The 20,691-nt window shown below is 45.8% G+C and overlaps 1 protein-coding gene across 8 annotated transcripts in view; it reads left to right on the plus strand.

Moving 5' to 3' along the window:
• Positions 1-20,691, plus strand: part of LOC119160798 (uncharacterized) — a 188,499-nt gene that overhangs the window by 20,695 nt on the left and 147,113 nt on the right. Inside the window, exon 6 of one of the 8 annotated variants that reach the window (XM_075880868.1) lies at positions 3,662-3,984. The exons of the other annotated variants lie outside the window; for them this stretch is intronic. The gene's annotated coding sequence lies outside the window, so the exon portion shown is untranslated. Of the gene's footprint in view, positions 1-3,661; positions 3,985-20,691 lie in introns of those variants that run through there. 8 annotated transcript variants of the gene reach the window in all.

Raw genomic sequence — 20,691 nt, forward strand, 5'->3', positions numbered from 1 at the left:
ATGAAGGCTAAGTAGAGGGGTGTGTTGCATTCAGCAGGTTTTTATGTTGCCTGATTTATCAAATAAAGGATTAAAGAAATAAGTGTAAGGACCGAGATGTTCGCCATTACGAATGTGATTCAAAGTAGAGTAACTTTTCTTGCACTCAGCTTGCCCTTTGTATTGGTTAAATTGAAGTGTTTCTCTTATGCTGTCTGGAAATATTTTCGTAAATATTTTAAAGCACCGGAAGTAAGCTGATGGACATACAGTCGTTTAAGTCATTATTGTCTCCTTCCTTATGTGTAAGCATAATGTTGTCCTTTTTCCAGCTTGCTGGAACCGTTGCCGTTTTGAGGCACTGAGTACAAAGCTTAGCTATATATACTTTCTTTCAAGTAAATTATCCTGTGTCTTTAATTAGACACGCCGTTATTTGAAGCAAAACTGCGATTCGGCCGAGAGCGCAATCTAGCAACTTGTTGTTAGATTGCACCCGCTTGTTTTCCTCTCTATGTCCCTGTGAGCTTGCGCAAAAATTTCAAGATGCACTATTATTTCGTCGTCACCAGCTGCCATCCCATGTGACATACCCCGTATGGCCTTCCTAATCTCCTCGGTAGTTTTATATGAAACTGCCCTATCCTTATCATCACTACCCATTTCACTCGAGGTTGGCATGACCTATTTTCGAACTATACATTTCCGCGTATAATACCTCTGCCACTCGAACTGTCGTTGAAGTTGATTTATTCATGCTTGTCCTTGGGGGCTTGCATTTTGTTTCTTCCTATATACCATTTTAACGTGGGCACTGCCGTATTGCTTGGGTCCTAATATTGCCAAGCGGGCGGCGCCGTTCCTGGTCTGACAACTGACTGAAGCATGCGAAGCTCCGCCGTTCGATGGAATGTATTCGAACGGTTGCAGTTGTAGTCGGGTTTTTTTTTTTTTTTTGCGTGCTAAATCTCGTCTCAAATGATGCAGTATACGTAGAAAATGAGTCTTTGAGACGTCTTGAAATGCTTTGGTTTGTTTGGGGTCAAATATAATATGCGACGGCGAAAGTGGTTGGTGTCGTTTGTTTTCGGCACTCTTTGCATTGGTAAGGAGGAGGAATAAATTTTATTATAAGAAACCAGCTGGTTTAGGTGGCCGGGCCTCCCACGAGGGGACGTCAAGGGCTTGTCTCGACGCCGCCTCACGGGCGTGCTGGGTCACCCAGATTTGGTCGTAAAGAGCGGGGCTCCGCAGAGCCTCAGAGCCTCATGGAGCTTCGACGAAAGGGTCGTGGCGTTAGTGTGTCTGTACTGTGCCGGGCAATCCCACAGCATGTACGGAAGCGTAGCTGAGTGAGTTCCGCAGCACCGGCAGTGGGAGGTTGTGTACACGTCCGGGAATATGAGGTGAAAGCGGGCAGGTGAAGGATACGTGTTTGTTTGAAGTAGACGCAAAGTGGTGGCCTGTGTCTGGTTGAGCTTGGGGTGAGGTGGGGGAAATGCTTGCATTGGTAAAACGTAAAAATATATCGACCCGTTCCAGCAGGCAAAGCAAGTGTTGGCACTTTTTGGGGATACTGGATTCTTTTTCTGGACATTAATATTTAAGCTTGTGTTTTCACTCGTGGTTTGTTTATGCTGTCGCAGCGACTAACAACCGTACATGTGATTGTTCGTGAGCGCGCATCTGTGACACTTCGCAAAGATTGCATTTGTTTCTTGCTCACAAACTGTTGTCTATCGTTTGCTCGACTTTTAATTGCACCTATTACTCGATCGTTTATGGTCCTTCGGGTGCGGAAGAAATCAGAACTGTTGACAGGGAGGTGCTGGCTCACAAAAAGCGACGCTGATGTTTACATGCCAGCACTCTTCTTTTTTTTCTTTTTGAGTCGTGCAATTCTTCTGCTAATGAGGCACCAAGCACGCCAGGACTCGAGGCTATGATCAGCATTAGAGCCATTGTTGTGGGTACTTTTTAAGAATAATTTTGTCTGCACTAGTACACAGGCCTTGCAGCATTTTCGCCTCTATCGTAAATGCAGCCGCCGCAGCCAGGATTCGATGCCGCTACCTTCGGGTAATAAGGGCATTAAATATTTTATGCACCAACCAATGCCTCCTCTATCAATGCCAGCCAGATGTGCCCGATTCAGCGGTTCACCACCCTCTCATCCAGCCCTTTCCCGCTCTTTCTCATCGCCTAGCCTTCAGGTGTGGTTTGCGGTCACGGAGAAGAGCAGACCGTCATGCAGTACCTCATGACGGAAATCATATGAAGTAATATTTCATTCAGTTTTGTACAGATCCGTGGGGTGGCGTCTTGCATTCCTCGTGTTTACAATATTCGCAGTCACGCTGGCTCTTTGAAATATACGGTGTTTTGACATAGCGTGTCGCCGTTGGTGGCGCTATGCGAACAACCAATGTGGAAGCGTCACTGCAACGTTTCTGCATGTGCTGCTCCGTGACGTGGTGGCGGCATTGTCTCGAGCCAGAAAGAAGAGCATGAAGACGCGAATCTGACAGACGTATGATATTGGTGTGGGAAACACGTCTATTGCATCCTCGGGGGAAAGCGCTCAGACGCGCGTGTGACGCGAGCAGCGCAACCCTTCATATAGCGCCGCATCACGAAAACTCCCTGAATTAAGGCGGACCAACGGCTCCCATTGAGAAACGCGCGTTTGCACTGGCGTTGAAATAAAGGAGGTGTTGCACAAATTGAACAATTTTCGCGGGCATGCGTTAACCTTGACGCTGTTCGTTTATTAGTTAAATAGGCAAAACACCAAGGTTAAAATGCTACATGGCAGCACTGAAACCCATCCACAAAATAGTCATTACTTGATAGTACACCTAATTCACGCATTGTAGCTCAAACAATCGGATGGATGGTGAAAGAGCAAGACGGGGCACCAAGATATATTTGTGGCTTTCGGCGAGATATATTCATATTGGAGCACGCAATAGTGTTATAAACTCGCAAATAATTTCGACCACCTATATAATAGTACCCACGCACTGAAATCCACGTACGGGGGGGGGGGGGGGGGGGCTTGCATTAGTAAATCGCTGAGAATCGAACAGAGGTGCAATGTTGTGGGTTGGTGGCGGCCCCTTTGGCCCCTCTAAAAGCGCCAAAACGCTGACGTATCCCCTTTGCCGAAGGAACCTTCATGTTTGTCGTGGCTGCAAGACAGGACAAAATCCTTCGGTACAGCAGTGGTAGCATATGAAGTGACCGCATTTTGTGTGAACGTAGAGGAGAAAGTAAACGATAACACGAATAGTATTAGGAAGAAAAACAATAAAGAAAACTCGGTGACTTTGCGGAATCAGTGCCGCTTCAACGAATATGACAGCTCGCAAGGGCACCTGCCGCACTGGTGGTTAGCAGCAGCAGACATGCCGTTTCCTTGATTGATATGTGGGGTTTAACGTCCCAAAACCACCATATGATTATGAGAGACGCCGTAGTGGAGGGCTTCGGAAATTTAGACCACCTGCGGTTCTTTAACGTGCACCCAAATCTGAGTACACGGGCCTACAACATTTCCGCCTCCATCGGAAATGCAGCCGCCGCAGCCAACATGCCGTCTCCTGACGACCAATAATAATAACCGCCCTCTGTTCTGGCCCATTGAGCCCAAAGCCAGTGCAGTACATATCTATTATTGCAGCTCTTCAAGGCGGTTCTTGTGTGCGCGGGTCATGTCATGCTCTTCCTTCATCCGGGCGAGATCGTCCTGGCACACCCTCACCTGCAGGCATTTCACGAGGGCGCACACAAAACGAGGATATCTTGGTGACCTCGCGTGCCTCCGGGAGGGCGGCACACGCCCTTGGATCCTCACTTTGTGCCATCGATCCACCACCACGCCACCGGCTGCGACACCGCCGCCTCGAGCGCTTTTTAGCCACTCTCGACCACTGATATGCGCTATCCTTAAAGGGCCACTCGCCAGGCTCCCAAAATAAAAAAGAGCGCAATATTTTATTCCGATATTTTTGTCCTTTTTGGCGAACTGCAGTGAAGAAGACAGTAGTTGCCGAGACGTCTACAGCGTACATGCTCTCGATTCGTTGATATACGCAAAATACCGCATGTGATTTTTCTCCTGCGCTGCTTTGCCATGCAGCCGCCCATCCGTTATTCTTTGTCTCGCATAAATATCGTGCCCGCTAAACCCATCACACTGCATTTTGTGTGTTTACAGCAGCGCAAGCAGCGAGAACAGCGTGCAGCCGAGAAGCGCGAAATCCTGATAGGCTCTAGCGCTTAGTGCTCACGTGCATTCAATAACTAAGAGGCGAGGAGAATGCATTGTGTGTATGAAGAAGAGGAGAAAATCACGCCCTCGTCTTCAAACGCGGGGTGGGAAGTGGCCCTTTAACGCTCCTTTCTTTAATTGATGGGAAGGGGGGGGGGGCGGGGAGCTAAATATAAACATTAGTAGTTTTGCAGAAAACACGTTCCAGCACAAAAAAAAATGTCATTGTGCTGCGGCGTGATTGGTATGCCCTATACACAGAGACAGAAGTTAAGCAAAAGAAAAAAAAAGAGTCCAGCTCGTTTACCTCGTTACCTGCCACACTCACACACAAGCAGTGCCTGCCAATAACAGTCATAAACGAGGCAAAATAGCTAAACTCTTTTTTTTTCTTCATTTCTGTCACATTTGATAGCGCATGCCAACCGCGCAGCCTCTTGTAACAGCTCTCTTAACCGATCACGAACTATATGGCTCGGAATGGAACGTGCAGGGCTAAGTAACTTCTACCGTCTTTGTCTGCGTAATATTGGCCCGTACACACAGCTGAAAAACCCCTAGCGTCCGGCCCCGCCGCGGTGATTGATTGATTGATTGATTGATTGATTGATTGATTGATTGATTGATTGATTGATTGATTGATTGATTGATTGATTGATATGTGGGGTTTAACGTCCCAAAACCACGATATGATTGTGAGAGACCCCGTAGTGGAGGACTTTGGAAGTTTCGACCACCTGGGGTTCTTAACGTGCACCCAAATGCCGCGGTGGTCTAGTGGCTAAGGTATGGCTGCTGATCGCACGTCGCGGGACCGAATACCGGCTGTGGTGGTTGCTTTTTCGACGTAGGCGAAAATGCCATAGGCCCCTGTGCTCAGACTTGGATGCACATTAAAAAAACTCCATGTGGTCGAAATATCCGGAGCCCTCCACTACAGCGTCTCTCTAAATCATATGGTGGTTTTGGGACGTTAAACCCCACATATCAATCAAATCAAACCCCCAGTGGCCCTATTATATCCTGTGATCCGCACTACGATGTCCTTCGTAATTACAGAATCGTTGTCGATAGGCAGTGAACGTCCTACAATTACTTAGACGAGAGCAAGCGTCACCTTTGTGGCCACGTGTTCGCGACGTCACGTGGTTATACTCAGCAGTCGATTCGTTTTATTGCGATATCAATTATATGGACACTCTTGGGTGGATATTGCAGCTGGCGTCAGCGTCGACATCGCCGTTATTCACTGTATATGTATACGTATCTATATATATGAAAATGTAAAAAAATGAAAAGAAATCCAAAAAAAGACTCCGGCGCGCGGGATCGAACATGGGACCTCTGAAACGCGAGTGCAAGGCGGTAACCAGTGAGCCACGGAGGAGCACGTCCTCCAGCGTTCAAACAGCAAGCTATTTATAGCTACCACTTATCACTGGTGACAGGCATCTCGGGGGAAAGAGGGGGGACTATCGTGTTTTCAGCATTACCAGCAAGACGGCGCAACGAACTCGCGTCGCCACACCATCACGACGCAGTGGCACACGCTTTAATCTTTCACGCGTACTTCACCTCACGTAGAGGATGGGGTGGATGCTCACTCGCGCGCCCTTATCTCTGGGTAGGAAGGATACGTCTTGGCTGACCTTTGTTTTTCACCAGAATTTTTCTGTTGTAGTTACCGGGTGCACAATGGCCACTGTGATCGTTGCACAGTCTCCATTTGCGAAAAGAGTGCGCTTTTCAAACACAGCGAAGTAATAACTGAGACGCTTATTCGCATTCATCTGTACCTGCGAGGAAGTTACGTGCGTCATTTGTGCGTGAGAAACGCGGGGTATGCTTCGATCTGCTTGTCATTCTGCACGTGACCTTCCAATATGTTACTATCGAGTTCGATAATTCGCCTTTGCGGCAATGCTGTGACTTTTGAATCCGTGGCCATCAAAAGTATCGATTGGGCAAATGCAAAACGAATAAGTGGAAATAGTCCTCTTGATTTACGTGAATATATTAGACGAAAACAAAGTCGTTTTCAGCTCTCCAAGCGCAACCTCGCTTATATGCAGAGAGTTATCTCACTGAAAACACCTTTTTTAATTTATTTTCTTTAATTTCTCGGCCACTAGTCTCATTTAGGGCATCGTGTAGAATATCGTCCTTATTCAGAGGCGCCCCGACGCAACACACTATTGAGCATGCGCAAACAACGTGGTGTGGTTCTCACATAGCGTTTTCGGAATGGTGCATTTTATTAGCGCTAATTCAGGTTCCGCATTGTGTGCGTGTAAGGGTAAATGGAACCTTCAAGTATATCTATGACCCTACATACTGTGGCACTCAGTACAAGGGCAACACTGAAAGCTGTTGAATTATGTTACCGATGTTTCTGCCTGCCACTCCACATTGCGCATTCTCCTCCACAGTTGCTGCCGACCATACCCCCACTATCATTGCTGCTTAGACTATATTTACGCTACAGTACTTTCACCACTGCATCAAGCACCAACTTCACACTCTGTCTATCAGATCTACCAGTTGTAAACAGAATGAAAAATTGGGGGACTCTTAAACTTCTCCTTTAAGAGTCGAACGCGAGCGATATCCTGTCCTCCAATACGTACGTAAAATACTTATTGCAGAGTTTTTATTGGATATAATGTTAGTATAATTGGTCACTAAGCCTTTCGCATGTGGCTTCATTCTGTTTAATAAGTAGCATGTTTTGAATCACGAGAAACTACGCACGTGAATTGTTTTACAGCTTGCCATGCACCCACGTAGTGGCCTTAATGGAAAACGCGCACCAGTGGGTGTGCCTTTTGCAAAAGGTGGCCGGCTTTAAACCACAAAGTCGCAATGGTAATCACATGTTCCGACGCCCGGTGGCAATTCACGCTCGTACCACGCAATATCATTTCGATTTTACATGTTGTATAGTAAAGCCTGTTTACAGGACGCGTGTTCTTGTCAAGCATGGAAGTTATTTTCACTGAGTTTCGATTAGAGAAAGTTATTTTCAGTTTATTTTCATGCAGACGCGTGGCTCTTTGGTGGAACACCTGCTTACATGCCTCTGCAAAAGCATGGATTCAATCCTCACTCGGACCAAGCATTTTCTTGTATTTATATTATTTGCATCTTTCTCAATTTTTTGGTCATAATTTTTCGCTAACAAGCAACGACGCTTCATTTTTTTCAAAACGAACTCTTTAGCGCTATCGCAACAATACGGGCAACAAAAGTGAGTATTATTTCTTTTATTAGCATTGTCAGGAGTCATTCTTTTATGCGCTCTGGCTACAACGAGCAATTTTTGTTCATTTATGTAAATATGAAAATAACGCACCGCGACGTCATCAAAATACTAATGATTATAGCATCGCAAAGCAAATATAAACTCTCATTTGTGGTTGGTGTAATCATAATCAAATTTTTTATAGCGTGATCAATTACGACGAAAGCGGCGCTACTGTATTACTCCACCAAAGCATGTCACTCGCGAAAGAAAATATCGATCGAGTGCCCGGAAAGTGTAATGGCGACAAATGAATAAAAAGGAATCGCTCCACTAGTGGACCTCACGAAGGAGTCACGCAGCATGCCCCGCGGCATGAAAACATAAATAAACAATTCGTTTGAAAGCGGCCGCTCAGCAAATCAGATGGGCAGTAAAAGGGAAGAAGCAAACAAGTGAGAATAGTGATTGCGCCACCCCTGCGCTGACTCATCGATCCATGCAACAGTGGCGCCTAGCAGAGCAGACAAGCGTGTCTGGCCCATGTGCCGCTGCGGTTGCGACAACCATCGATTACTTCTTGCTTTTCGCGTGGTTGGGACATGACCCCTCATTGGCCAGAGCTTACAACGCGAGTCGAATGGTTCGGCACGTTCCCTTACCAACAGATAACCACCCGCGCTCCACGTAATGTGCACCAAGACACTAAAGTTTTGCGCAAGAAGATCCCTACTTCGCTTGGGCCTGTGAAAAAAAAAACTATTAGTCTGCGGTACGTTTACTCGTTATCTACTCAGTTAGAACCGCAAAGATAAAAAAACGCAGTTAAACATCTGCGAAACTTGAGAAAGTAGTGGATTCCTTCAGCGAAACCTCAATGACGCCAATGGAGGCAAGCACGAGCAGAATGTTTAGATTCACAACCTCGCTTTCTCGACTTCCTCCTGCTTGGAAAGACGCACGTCATTTCTTTCGTCCGGCTGTTGGTTCTCCCCGCCAGATGTGGTCACGTTGCGACACAGCTTCGGCGCAGAGGGATAGCTCACTCGGCGAGGTATATCTATCAAAATTAGCGAAAGTTCTTGATCAACCCGCCACGTCCTGCGATAGGCCGGTTGCTGACGCGTGACATTTTTGCCTACGCGTCCCGCGCAAAGGGTTGAACGGCTGCAGTGCTGTCACATTGTAGTTTCAATTTAGAAGCTTTTATGTATATTTCAAGTGGACTGGACGCGACAATTTCTTGTAAATAATTGAGTGTTTGAAGCATGACGTGCTGGTATGCCGGGTCTTGAAGCATTCGGTTGCCTCACCGCATGGAGGCTGTAGAAATGCGTGGGTGCCGCTTGCGGCTTCAAGCACATCCAAAAATGCTCTTTGCATCATGGAAAACCTTAGGACTATCAAACAGTGTGTGAATGTACCGTTTTAGCAACTCGGTTGTAAACAAAAAAATAAGGCTTTAGATAACGCAGGGATACAACTATGGCACGGTATAGTTTATTGATTATGCGAGGCACCTTAAGTTGTGTTTATCTCGCCGTGGTTCCACTTATGTATGCATAGAAATATTACTATCAGATAAACTGTGACACTTCAGTACCTAAACTATCTCTAAAACGCAGTTGCCGAGCTCAACCGTGTGCTAACGTTTAGGAATGCTTTAAAGAGCCCAGACAGTCAGTCAAGAACTTTAATATATGGTCCTGAGGAGTTTAAGCCACCAGGGTGCCCACGTGGGACATCCTAGCAGCCGCTACCGTAGGCGACGCCCGAGTCGGGGCGGGAACGTGGTGGCGTTCCGCCAGTTCTTGGGCCCTCTGGACTGCCTTAAGTTGGTTTCGGAGATTGGGGCTCCTGAGTGCCTCCTCCCAGTCGGACTCACTGGTGAGAGGTCCCTGAGGTAACGCGGGACATTGCCAGAGCATGTGCGCGAGTGAACAGTACACTTCTGTGCAATCTGGGCACTGTGAATTTATGTCTGAGTTATAATGGCTGAGTCGGCCCCGTGATGGGTACGATCTCGTTTGTAACATTCTAAAGGCTACTTCTTGCGCGCGTTCTAGTTTTGAATGGGGTAAAGGGTATCGGCTTCTGTTGTGTCGGTAGTGGGAGGTAATTTCATGGAAGGTGAGTAGTGGGTCATTAAACTGCACGTCTGGGCCCAGCTCTTCGGTGGCTGATTGATCGTCACGGCGGGTCAGTTCTCGTGCTCGATCATGAGCCATTTCGTTGAGGTTGGGTTGTTGTGGGTGAACGTCTTTGCCCATGTGGGCAGGGAACCAAGAGAGGTAGTGCGAGCCCGTATATTTCCGTGTTTGTAAAATGCGGGCTGCTTCTGGAGCGATGTTGCCGGTTTCGTAAGCCCGAATGGCGGCGCGAGAGTCTGTGAAGACATTAGTGAGTGAGGGGTCGGTCATCGCTAAAGCTATAGCAACTTGTTCGGCTATGGCGCTTGTTGATAGCCTAACCGAGGCGGCTGAGCGTAGGGCTCCGTCGCCATCTACTACCGCGAGTGCGAAAGAGGAGGAGTTACCGTATTGCGCTGCGTCGACGAATGCGGTAGAGTTGCGATTCGCGGCGGTACGGTTTAGGATCGCGCGAGCGCGGGCCAGCCGTCTGCCTTCGTTGTGTTGTGGGTGGACATTTCGCGGAAATGGGGTTACCATGTAAGTAGCTCGGACAACTCTGGGGAGGGTTACTGCGCGTTCAAGGCAGGGGTGTGGGGACATGCCGGCCTCGCTTAGAAGTCGGCGGCCTGCCTTGGAGGAGGAGAGGCGGATCACTTGGGCCGTGGTCTGGGCCTCGATCACTTCATCGATGCCGTTGTGCATGCCTAGTTGGTCGAGACGGGAAGTGCTCGTGTTTTGAGGCAAACCAAGGACTTGTTTAATGCTTTTGCGCATGAGTGTGTTTAGTTTCGTCTTTTCTACCTTCGTCCAGTTGTGGGCAGAGGCGACGTAATTGATGTGACTCATTAGGAACGCGTGGTATATGCGCAGAAGGTTGGCCTCTCCAAGGCCTCGTCTACGACCCGAGACTCGCTGAATGAGTCGGAGCATGTTCTCTGTTTTTGCTGTGATATGTTTAATTGTTCTTGCATGACAGCCAGTGGCCTCGACGAGGAGGCCGAGAATGCGTATGGAGTCCACTCGGGGTATTCGCTGCCCATCTTTGGCGTGTAGCGCTATGGGTAGATCACCTAATGGTGTTAAGTTACGAACGCCTTCGCGAGATTGCCGGTACAGTAGCAACTCTGATTTTGTGGGCGACAAACGAAGTCCAGTGTTTTTTAAGTAGGCTTCTGTGGTATCGAGAGCAGTTTGAAGGGCTTGCTCCAACTCCGCCAATGAGCCTCCTGGGCACCAGATGGTGATGTCATCTGCGTATATAGCATGGTTTATGTTTGGGATGTCGCGGAGTTTGTCAGATAGTCCCTTCATTACTATGTTAAAAAGGAGTGGAGAAATGACTGCCCCTTGTGGTGTCCCGTTGGAACCTAATGTGTAAGTATCGGATGTAAGTTGCGATAAATGCAGCTGAGCTGTTCGATTTTGCAGAAAAGAACGAATGTACGCCTGGAATCTTTTACCGAGACCAAGGCTGGCAATGGATTCCAGTATAAAGCGGTGTGAGACGCTGTCGAATGCTTTAGTGAGGTCTAGGGCGAGAATGCCACGAACATCTCTCGTTTTTGAGTCGAAGATCTGTTTCTTTAGTAATAGCATGACGTCTTGTGTTGAAAGGTGCGGACGGAACCCGACCATGTTGAACGGAAAGAGTTCGTGATCCTCTATGTAGCGCGATACACGATTTAGGATGACATGTTCAGCTGCTTTTCCTATGCATGAGGTTAGGGAAATCGGGCGTAGATTGTCGAAGTTGAGTGGTTTACCTGGCTTTGAGAGAAGGATTACCGTGGCCGTGCGCCATTGTTCAGGTACCTGGCCAGTTTCCCACATGTAATTAATGTCTTTTGTGAGTAGTGTGATGGCTTGGTCGTCTAAATTTCGCAACAGGCGGTTGGTTACCTTGTCAGGACCGGGGGCTGATCTGCTGTTGAGGTTGTGTAATGCCTCCCGAATTTCTGACTCCGTGAAGGGTTCGTCGAGTTCGGGTATCGTTTCGCATTCTATTTCTGGGTAGTCGGTGGGTTGTGCTGTGTTTAAGGGGAGGTGACGTTTGGAGATTTCTTCAAGAAAGGATGAGTTTGTTCCTCCCATCTTTTTGTGCGAGTGTAGGAGCCGGTCTATGGCATGACTCTGGTTGTTTTTTGTTTCGCAGTCGTCCAGCATGTATTTTAGGAGGTTCCATTTACCCCCAGTTCGCATGCGGCCGTCGACCGCCGAGCAGAGTTCATGCCATTGGAGTCGTGTGAGCTCCGTGCAATATTTGGCAATGTCTTGGTTCAGTATTGATAGACGTTTTCGTAAGCGTCTGTTTAGTCGTTGTGTTTTCCAGCGCGCGAGTATTGACGCTTTTGCCTCGAGCAAATGTGCGAGGTGTGGGTCCATTCTCGGGACCTCGAGTTCTGTTTGTATTGTTTTCGTTGTTTTGGCTATGTCTTCCTGAAGTGAGGTGAGTAGTTCGATGAATGTGTTGTATTCCTTTGTGTTGTTTTTGCGGAGGGTGCGGAAGGCATCCCAGTCCGTCAGCGTGAATGTACGGGGTGGGGCTGATGCGTTGGGTAGTTCGGTTCGTATGATGAAGTGATCGCTGCCCAGATTTTCCTGCGTATTGGTCCAGGTGTGGCCTGTGACGTTACGGGTAAATACCAAGTCCGGCGTAGTGTCGCGTTGTACCGATGTTCCAAGTCTCGTAGGGAATCGGTGATCTGTGATGAGTGTGAGGGACAGGTCGTCAATTGCTCGCGTGAGGTTAGTGCCTTTAGCCGTTGCCTGGGGGTAACCCCATGACGGGTGGGGGGCATTGAAGTCGCCTGCTATAACAAGCGGAGAGTTTCGCGCGAGCGTTGTGGCTTTAGTTAAGAGCGCGTGGAAGGACTGTCTGTAGTCTGACGGGGAGCTGTAAACGTTAAGGATAAAAACGCTTTGTTTTAAAAAACGGTTTGGTATGAGTTCGACGAGTATCGCTTCCAGGCGGCTGCGGGTGGGTAATACCTCATGTACTATGTGAGCAAATTTCTTGCTAATCAGCGTGGCTATACCTCTCTTGGTATCCCCTCGTTGTGAGATGGGGTGGTAACCCGATAATGTGAGAGTATCACAAAGGGTCTCCTGCAGTAATATTACATGAGGCTTCTTGGGTTGCGCTTTAATGTACTGCAGCAGTGGGGTTTTACGGGTCGCGAAGCTAGCGCAATTCCACTGCCAAATTTCTAACGTGTTTTGGGTTGTGGAAGCCATGATGATTACATTGAATTTGGTGGCCCAGGCAGATTTGCCGTAGGATCCACAGAAACTACTGTTCTGGCTTTGGTTTTAGCTTTTATGGTGGCTTTTTGCTCTAGTGCTTCCACCCGGCGTGACAGCGTGTCGATGTTATCGTGGTTTTCTCGCGTGAGACGTAAGATTTCGTTTAGAGTGTCTTCTGGTGAGTCGCTGTCATTCGTGTCCGCTTCGCGGAGTGGTGGGGCTCTGCGTTTAGGTTTGCTAACATCTACAGTGGATGAGGGGGGATCTTTAGGAGCTGTGAGAGTTTGTATTTGGTGCCCCGCTACGGAGCACGCCGCCAGTCACAAAGGTAACGCGGCCCTCATTGCCAGAGCCCAGACATTCAAAATTAATTCAGACGGCATGCCTCACATTTATTGTTGTATAATTTCACAGAAAAGTTCATCTTTTTTACATCGTTTTGGGCATTTATGTGACATTCTTATTGGCCGACAGAAGGCAGCGGTCATTTTTGTTTGAAAAAAAATAACATGGTTGTCCCAAAAAATAACCAGACCTTTGTATTTTAGGCGACTCACAGCTCCCGCTTAGTAATTTTGCGTGCGGGCGTATTTCACAAAGAGCCCTAAAATTCTAGCAAGGAGCCAGGAACTGATGGTTTTGGAGGAACTTAAGTATCTAATCTGGTTCTCGATTCACACAAACATAGGCACCTATAACCCGAACTAGACGGTCCATGCACTGTTGCGAGATTTAACCCACCGCGAAGCCCAAGGGTTGCCCTCGTCTGCAAATGCTGCGGCCGAAACCGAACCTTTAATAAAAGACAAAATTACCAGCTAGGCAGAACACACTAAGTATCATTCGGACTTAAGGTGAATTTTCCCTCCCCCTTACCTAAAATTAGATCTAAAACAGGTGACAGATATTGCGCAAAACAACAAAAAATTTTTTTCCGGCCTTGCCCAGCTACACAGACATTTTCTTAAATTTACCCAGACACAAGATGTGATGACTGTAAAATAGAAGCAGCTTCCATAAAGCCACATGCTATGGGGGTGCCCCAAGGAGCAGACTCCCCAGAACTTTTCCGGGAGTGATGGCATACAACGCTGCTCAGCTCCAATTTAGGATATCAAACTGGGCTATCCAGCAGAACATGAGAGGCTACTAGGACACACGGTTTTCCATACTCCATCTGAGAAATCTGGCCCGGACCATCAACTAGCCTTATCTCGAAATGAGGTTGTTTCATGCATTGTTGTAGCACTATCATGCATTTAATACATAGATGAAAGCTTTTTGAACTCTTACAAGGTTCTTACACGTGCATATGCGCGGTAAACGCATTGTAGCTCAAAGCGATGTTAGCCAGTGAGCTTTCCTGGCTAGACTTATCGACTGTCCCCCATTTCATAGTGAACAGAAAGAAAGAAAAATGCAACTGCGTAACAGTGGGAACCACTGTATCGAACTCATCGCACAGATATGCGTGCTTTCTACGAACGTTCTTTCTCTTTTTTGTTGTATGCAGATGAGAAAGAAGTAAATAAGTAGTTTACTCATGCTACAGCAGTCCTTAGTAGGCGGGACACAAGCTAAACACGTACCAACACATCAATATCGTGACTTAGCGCGAAAGCGTGCAGTCACCCAGGGCGAGCACCCCTTTGACAGGCATAATGAGCCTTACTGGCTGGTAATGGTAACTTTGCATAGGGTTCGTGCACCGATTTAGTATAGAAAAGAGCGTGGATATTATCAGTAAACTGCAGCCAACGCATTTTTTTTTTCGCCCGCAACGAGGCGCCGCCGTGTGTATATACGCGCCGCCACCTATCCACACTTCCGCGGAGACGATGCTGCCACCTATAGCCCGATCTCACCACGAAAAGCGACTCTCAGCAACACTTTTCGTCTCTGCGTGCGTCACTCGCGCGTAATACCAATCGGTGACCCACAGCCCCGAACATAGAACAAGACGGCGCTTTCGACAGCCCGACAGTTAGCGTGGAGCTCCTTCCCTTTTGAACCAAAACTCGGCACTCTAGATTGCCCAGGTGGAAGCTCAGTTCGCCGCAGGCCACATCACCACCGACTAGAGCACTGCCCGGGCCCGTGGCCATGTTCTTTTGAGTATTGTAACGCGTTCGTGACGTGGAAGCAGGGAGCAGTTATAGGTCGAAAAACAAACTGTTTATTTGAGCCGATTGATTTGGGTGGACGTTAAAGAACCCCAGGTGGTCTAAATTTCCGGAGCCCTCCACTACAACGTCTCTCATAATCATATAGTGGTTTTGGGACGTTAAACCCCACATATCAATCAAATCATTATTTGAGCCAATTTTGTGGTCACGTAAAAGGAAAATCAGATTACAGCAAGACACTGGCACTGATAGCAGCGAGCAGAGCGTCAGCCGTCGATCAACTGACAAGCGGTGAAGCGCGTCGGCATTTATAGGGAGCACAGGCTCAAGTTTGTGCAGCACCGTTCCCTGCCCTAGCGGAAAGAGGGCCAAGCTCCGGTCGCTCTGGCGGTTCTTGCTTGCTGAGTTTTCCCAATGCGCGCACCAAAAACGTGTCCCCTGGAGCGCTTATCTTTCATTTCGCACGCTATGGGCAGTGCTCCTTCGTCATTCTGGAAAGCAGGCACACACTACTGCTGCATTGTGAGCTGCTACAAAAGTTTACACATGACGAAGACCTGAAAACTGCCCGTCAAGTTCTACCGTTTCCGGTGTAAGCAGTGCGAGAAGCAATGGCGTCAAGGGTGGATAATGGCAGTTCACTGATACTCCATGGTCTCGTTACTTTGAAATTTGATTTGTCGTGCACAGTTCTACAAACTAATAATTAACTGAAAGAAACGCGATGGCAGGAATCATACTTAAAGAAAACGTGTTTGTAAACTGACACAACAGCAAATAGACAACCACTGTACATTTCGTGATTGGGCTGTGGCTTTCCAAGACAACCATTCGTAGTGCAAAAGCGGCTTAGCTTGGTAGCTGAATACACCACTGTTAAAATACCGCACCGTGAGCCCTGCCAGTGTTTTATTTAGCTGATGGCTGTAGACCTCTCGTCGAAGCTCAGTGTCAGCAGATGCATGCTGCGTGTTCGCGCTGAGAATTTATACCTACAGGCCTTTCAAGCAACACCCACCGATAAGTCAGCAGGCTGAGGTGTTGTGATGCTAGGATCGAAGTAATGAGTTCGATTCCCGCATACGCCAACTGCAATCCCACGGGAGCGAAACCTAGAAACATTGCGCTCAGATTTTCATGCAAGAATGATAGACATGGTGTGTTGGCGTTGCGTATTTTAAGTGTATGGTGGTATGACGCTCAATGTAAACAGAAGTGACGCTCGATGTGTGTGTGCACTCTCTGTCCGTTGTCATCGCGCCGTGTACACTTCAAATAGATTGAGGTGCACGTTTAAAAAAAAAAAAAAACCTCAGGTGACCGGAATCAATCTCTCAAACCACGGCGTGCCTCCTAATGATATGATGGTTTTTGCACGCAAAATATTATGTCCTTGCATGCCCCGAGCTGCGGGCGATATACAGCTGCCGCTACGAAAACAAGTTGAAAACGCACCAAGGCAGATGTAAAATTTTCGATAATTTCACGACATTTGACGTGGTTATCAGGGGCAGATCTCGGCGTAACTAAAAATTAAGTAAGCTGTCAAAACAATCTACCTAATCGACATTCGAATCAGTGAACACGCTGCGTGATCAGACGTGCACATTATTCGAAATGAAATATGCGCGTCGGAAAACGTGTATGGCCAAAGTGGACAAAAAATACTTTTTTGTGTGCATCACTATAATTTCAAGGGAGCTGCAAAATATTAAAGGTGTCATTAAACTTACGATACGACCTTGTTAATATCTGATGAAAACCTCGGCAAAAGTAAAACTCTTATCAAACTGTACACACCGCATTAAAATGGTGCCAGGGACTGAATAGGGCAAACGTAAGTTCAGTCTCTTCACACTGACCTCCTACTAAATTGAAAACCGCGAGACAAATTTGACATTCAAAGAATAGAAAGAGATCAGAACGCTATATTTATTTATTTATTTAGTCAATACTGCCGACTTCTGTGCGATGTCATAAGCAGGAGTGGGTACATATATATACATTCAATAATACACTTTACAACGGTAGAAAACAACAGCAATGACTTAGAACAAAAACAATACGTCGAGGAAAAAAACTACAACAGTTTTAACTTAAAAACATTGAAGAGATGAGTTATTATAACACTTCTTGCCTTTTTTGGACAGAATGAGTGAGTTTTGTCCTAAAAAAAAGACAAACTACTGATACAGCAAAACAATGAGCAAAAGCGAACAAAATTACTAATTGTCACAATGAGCAAAAAGTAACAAGTGTGCACAAAATAACATACAAACGAGCTAGCGCTTAATATAGCAAAGCAATACAACTCATACACACAAATTAATTTAGATGCAGTGCCAACAGTAATAATATTAACAACAAATCAATCAAAGAATGGAAGGAAGGTAGATTCACTATCGCATTCATAAAGGAAGAAATAATGTAGATGATCGAGCTTCATCAGGCAGTGCGTTCCAACTACGTACTTACTCTTCGAGGAAAGAATTATTACTGGAAAGTAGTATTTTTACATGAAAATTTTTCAACTTTCTTGCTATGGTGCGGCCGTGTTGTTCACGATGTTGATGGTTGAATATATCTGCCTCCATCGATTTTTAAGTTATTGTGATAGATCTGATAAAATATTTTTAGTCTTTCACAGGCGCGCCTGCGCTCTAAGGTTTCCAAGTTAGAACTTTCCAGGAGGGCTGAAGGACACGTGCCTCTATAGAGGCACGTCCCCTTCGTTGTAAATAAACCTTACGATTTTCTTTGTATGGTTCCATTTTTTTAATATTTGCTAATGTGTGAGGGTCCCATAAAGCAGACGCGTATTCCAGAATGGCCTGCACATACGTTTTGTACGCCAATAATTTGATTTCCTTAGTAGTCTTGCCAATGGTTCTTCGTAAGTACCCGAGTGTCTTCATTGCCTTTTTTCGCATGTATTTTATGTGATCATTCCACCTTAAATCAGAGGTAATCATAACACCTAGGTATTTATAGATGTGAACGAGAAATATATTGCTATTGTTAATGGAATAGGCGAAAGGCAAGGGACATTTTTTACGTGTTATTCTCATTGCGACAGTTTCTTTTATTAATGTTCATTTGCCACGTGGAACATCGTGAGTATATTGCATCCAGTGATTTCTTTAGGGTTATCTGGTAGTTAGCGTGATTGTTGACATGGTAAAGGATGCAGTCATCTGCAAAAAGTCTTATTTTAACGGGTATGCCACAAAGTATATTGTTGATAAATGTCAAGAACAGAAGTGGGCTAAGAATGGAGCCTTGCATTATTCCGGAGTTAATTGGTGTTAGAGTGGAGGTTACGTCTCCGACGAAAACACTTTGGTACCTATGGGAAAGTTATGCCCGAATTCATGCTAGTAAATAATAATTTTTGAGGATTGGTTTTAATTTTATGAGCAACTTCTGATGGAAAACGCGATCGAAAGTTTTTTTTTTTCAAAATCAAGAAATATCAAGTCATTTTGACTATGCTTATCCAAAGCACCAGCGAGGTCGTGAATTGTCTCGAGCAGTTGTGTCGTAGTGGAGAGCCTTTTCCGGAAACCGTGCTGCCACGGGTCGATGATGTTACTAGCCTCAAGGAACGCCGAGATGTGTTTAAATATTATGTGTTCAAGTAATTTTGCACATACACACAACAAGGAAAGAGGACCGTAGGATGATACTAGCGACTTATTTTTATATTTAGGCATTGGAATTATTTTCGCATATTTCCATTCACTCAGGACCTTGCCACTAGGCAATGATTTGGAAAATATAAGTGTTAAATATTCGCTGCACTATTCCGCATATCGAAAAAGAAACGCGTTGGGTATAGCGTAAGTTCCAGGTGATTTTTTTTTGCCAATGTTCAGCTTTAACGACCACACGCCCTCCTCAGAAACGCTAACGTCGTCTACGGGGGGGGGGGGGGGGGGATATCATCTATTGATGGAAAAGGCAGGACGATTACGTTATCATTTGTGAACACCGAGCAGGAATAGTTGTTCAACGCCTCTGCGATATCTGCACTAACGGTTGCATTCGTATCATTTATTGAAAGAGTGAATGAACCTTCATTTTTTGGCGCAGTAGAACGCCAGAACTTTGCGGGAGATGAAAGAAGAAAGTTTGTTAAAGACACTTTCTGATAGTGCTCTTTAGCTATTGTAATTAGGCTCTTGAGCTCCACGCGCAATCTTTGCACTTTATCGGAGGTCTTTTTGGAGGGGCATAGTTTGTGCTGTTTTCTTGCTTTGTTCTGCCTGCGACTTAACCGTATAATTTATTTTGTTGTCCAAGTATTTGTTGTTCGAAGTATTTTATAATTACATGGAACGAACTCATTTATATATTTGAACACTAGTTCTTTGAAAAAAGACCATAAGTGATCTACTAAACGTTCAGCAGATTCATAAAGCCATGTAAACTCAGAAAAGTATTTGTCCATAGCGTGTAAAATGTCGACGTCATTAGCACTAGAGAAGAGAAAAGTCTTCTTTTTTCAGACTTCTTGTTTCTTCATATAACCTATTTTCACTGTTAGAGACACCATTTTATGATCAGATTTGCATTCCAGTACCTCAACCTATGGGTTGCGACGCGTGATTCCGATGTTGACAAGAAAAATATCCAGAATTGAGTTGCTGTTTCTTTGAGTTTGAGTGGGCTCCTTCACTAGTTGCGTTAAATTTTGAAATAAAACAAGGTCAACAAGTGGTTTGGAAGCTCGGCAGAGAAGAGCAGGAAAATCTTGGGCCCAGTCAATTACAGGTTTATTGAAGTCACCGGCTAGTAGCAAATTGCATGAATTGTTTGGATATCGGCACAAAAACTTGTTCATTTGATCAAAGAACGTGTTGTCAGTGTTCGGGGTGTGGTAGAATCCTCAAATTATTCAATTAGTTTCATCGAGCAAAATTTTTATAATCACACACTCAACTCCGGCAATGTCTGGTAGCCTAAGGACATTTAATGATTCTAAAGATAAAAGAGCTACTCCACCGCCTCGGGAGTCTAGGTCGCATCTAAGAATCTTGAAGTGAGCAGGTGTAATTTCAGGGTCAGTGATGTCATTGTGCAGCCAGGTTTCGCTTATGAATATTACGTGAGGTTTATGCACAATAATAATGCTTTCCAGATCGTCTGTGTTATTCAATATGCTCTGTGCATTTAGATTCAGGCACCTAAACGGTTTTAGCTGCCTATAACTTCATTTAGTCTGTCGGGCTTTATCAGCATCTTTACGAACAAGCACTCTTATCTTCTTTGTATCGTCCCACGTGTACATGTTACCATTACTCTTGATCTTGTCGTAAATAAGCTGCACTTTGCTTCCAGATGCTCTTTTTTTCACGCAGCTTGCCCATAGTTGCTTTTCAATATGCCTTGTGAGAGCAGAAACGTCTTTCTAGATAGTAACATCTTTTTTGTGTTTTTTTAGCTATGAGCAATTTTTAGCACGTTTAGCTTATCGCGGGGATCCAAAAACCTCATGACTACTGGGCGTGGTTTATCTCTTTGTTTACGCCCCATTCTGTGCAGCCGTTTAACTGACGAAACCTCTACACATTGTTTCCTTAAATATTTCTTCAACGACTTTTTCTGTAAGCGATTCAGTTGTCTCACTTTCATTCTCTGCAACGCCAAAGATAAGGAGATTATTGCGCCTACTTCTGTCTTCGAGATCAACAAGTT

This window comes from Rhipicephalus microplus, chromosome X (assembly GCF_043290135.1).
Source record: "Rhipicephalus microplus isolate Deutch F79 chromosome X, USDA_Rmic, whole genome shotgun sequence".
In the NCBI taxonomy this organism is placed as follows: Eukaryota; Metazoa; Arthropoda; class Arachnida; order Ixodida; family Ixodidae; genus Rhipicephalus; species Rhipicephalus microplus.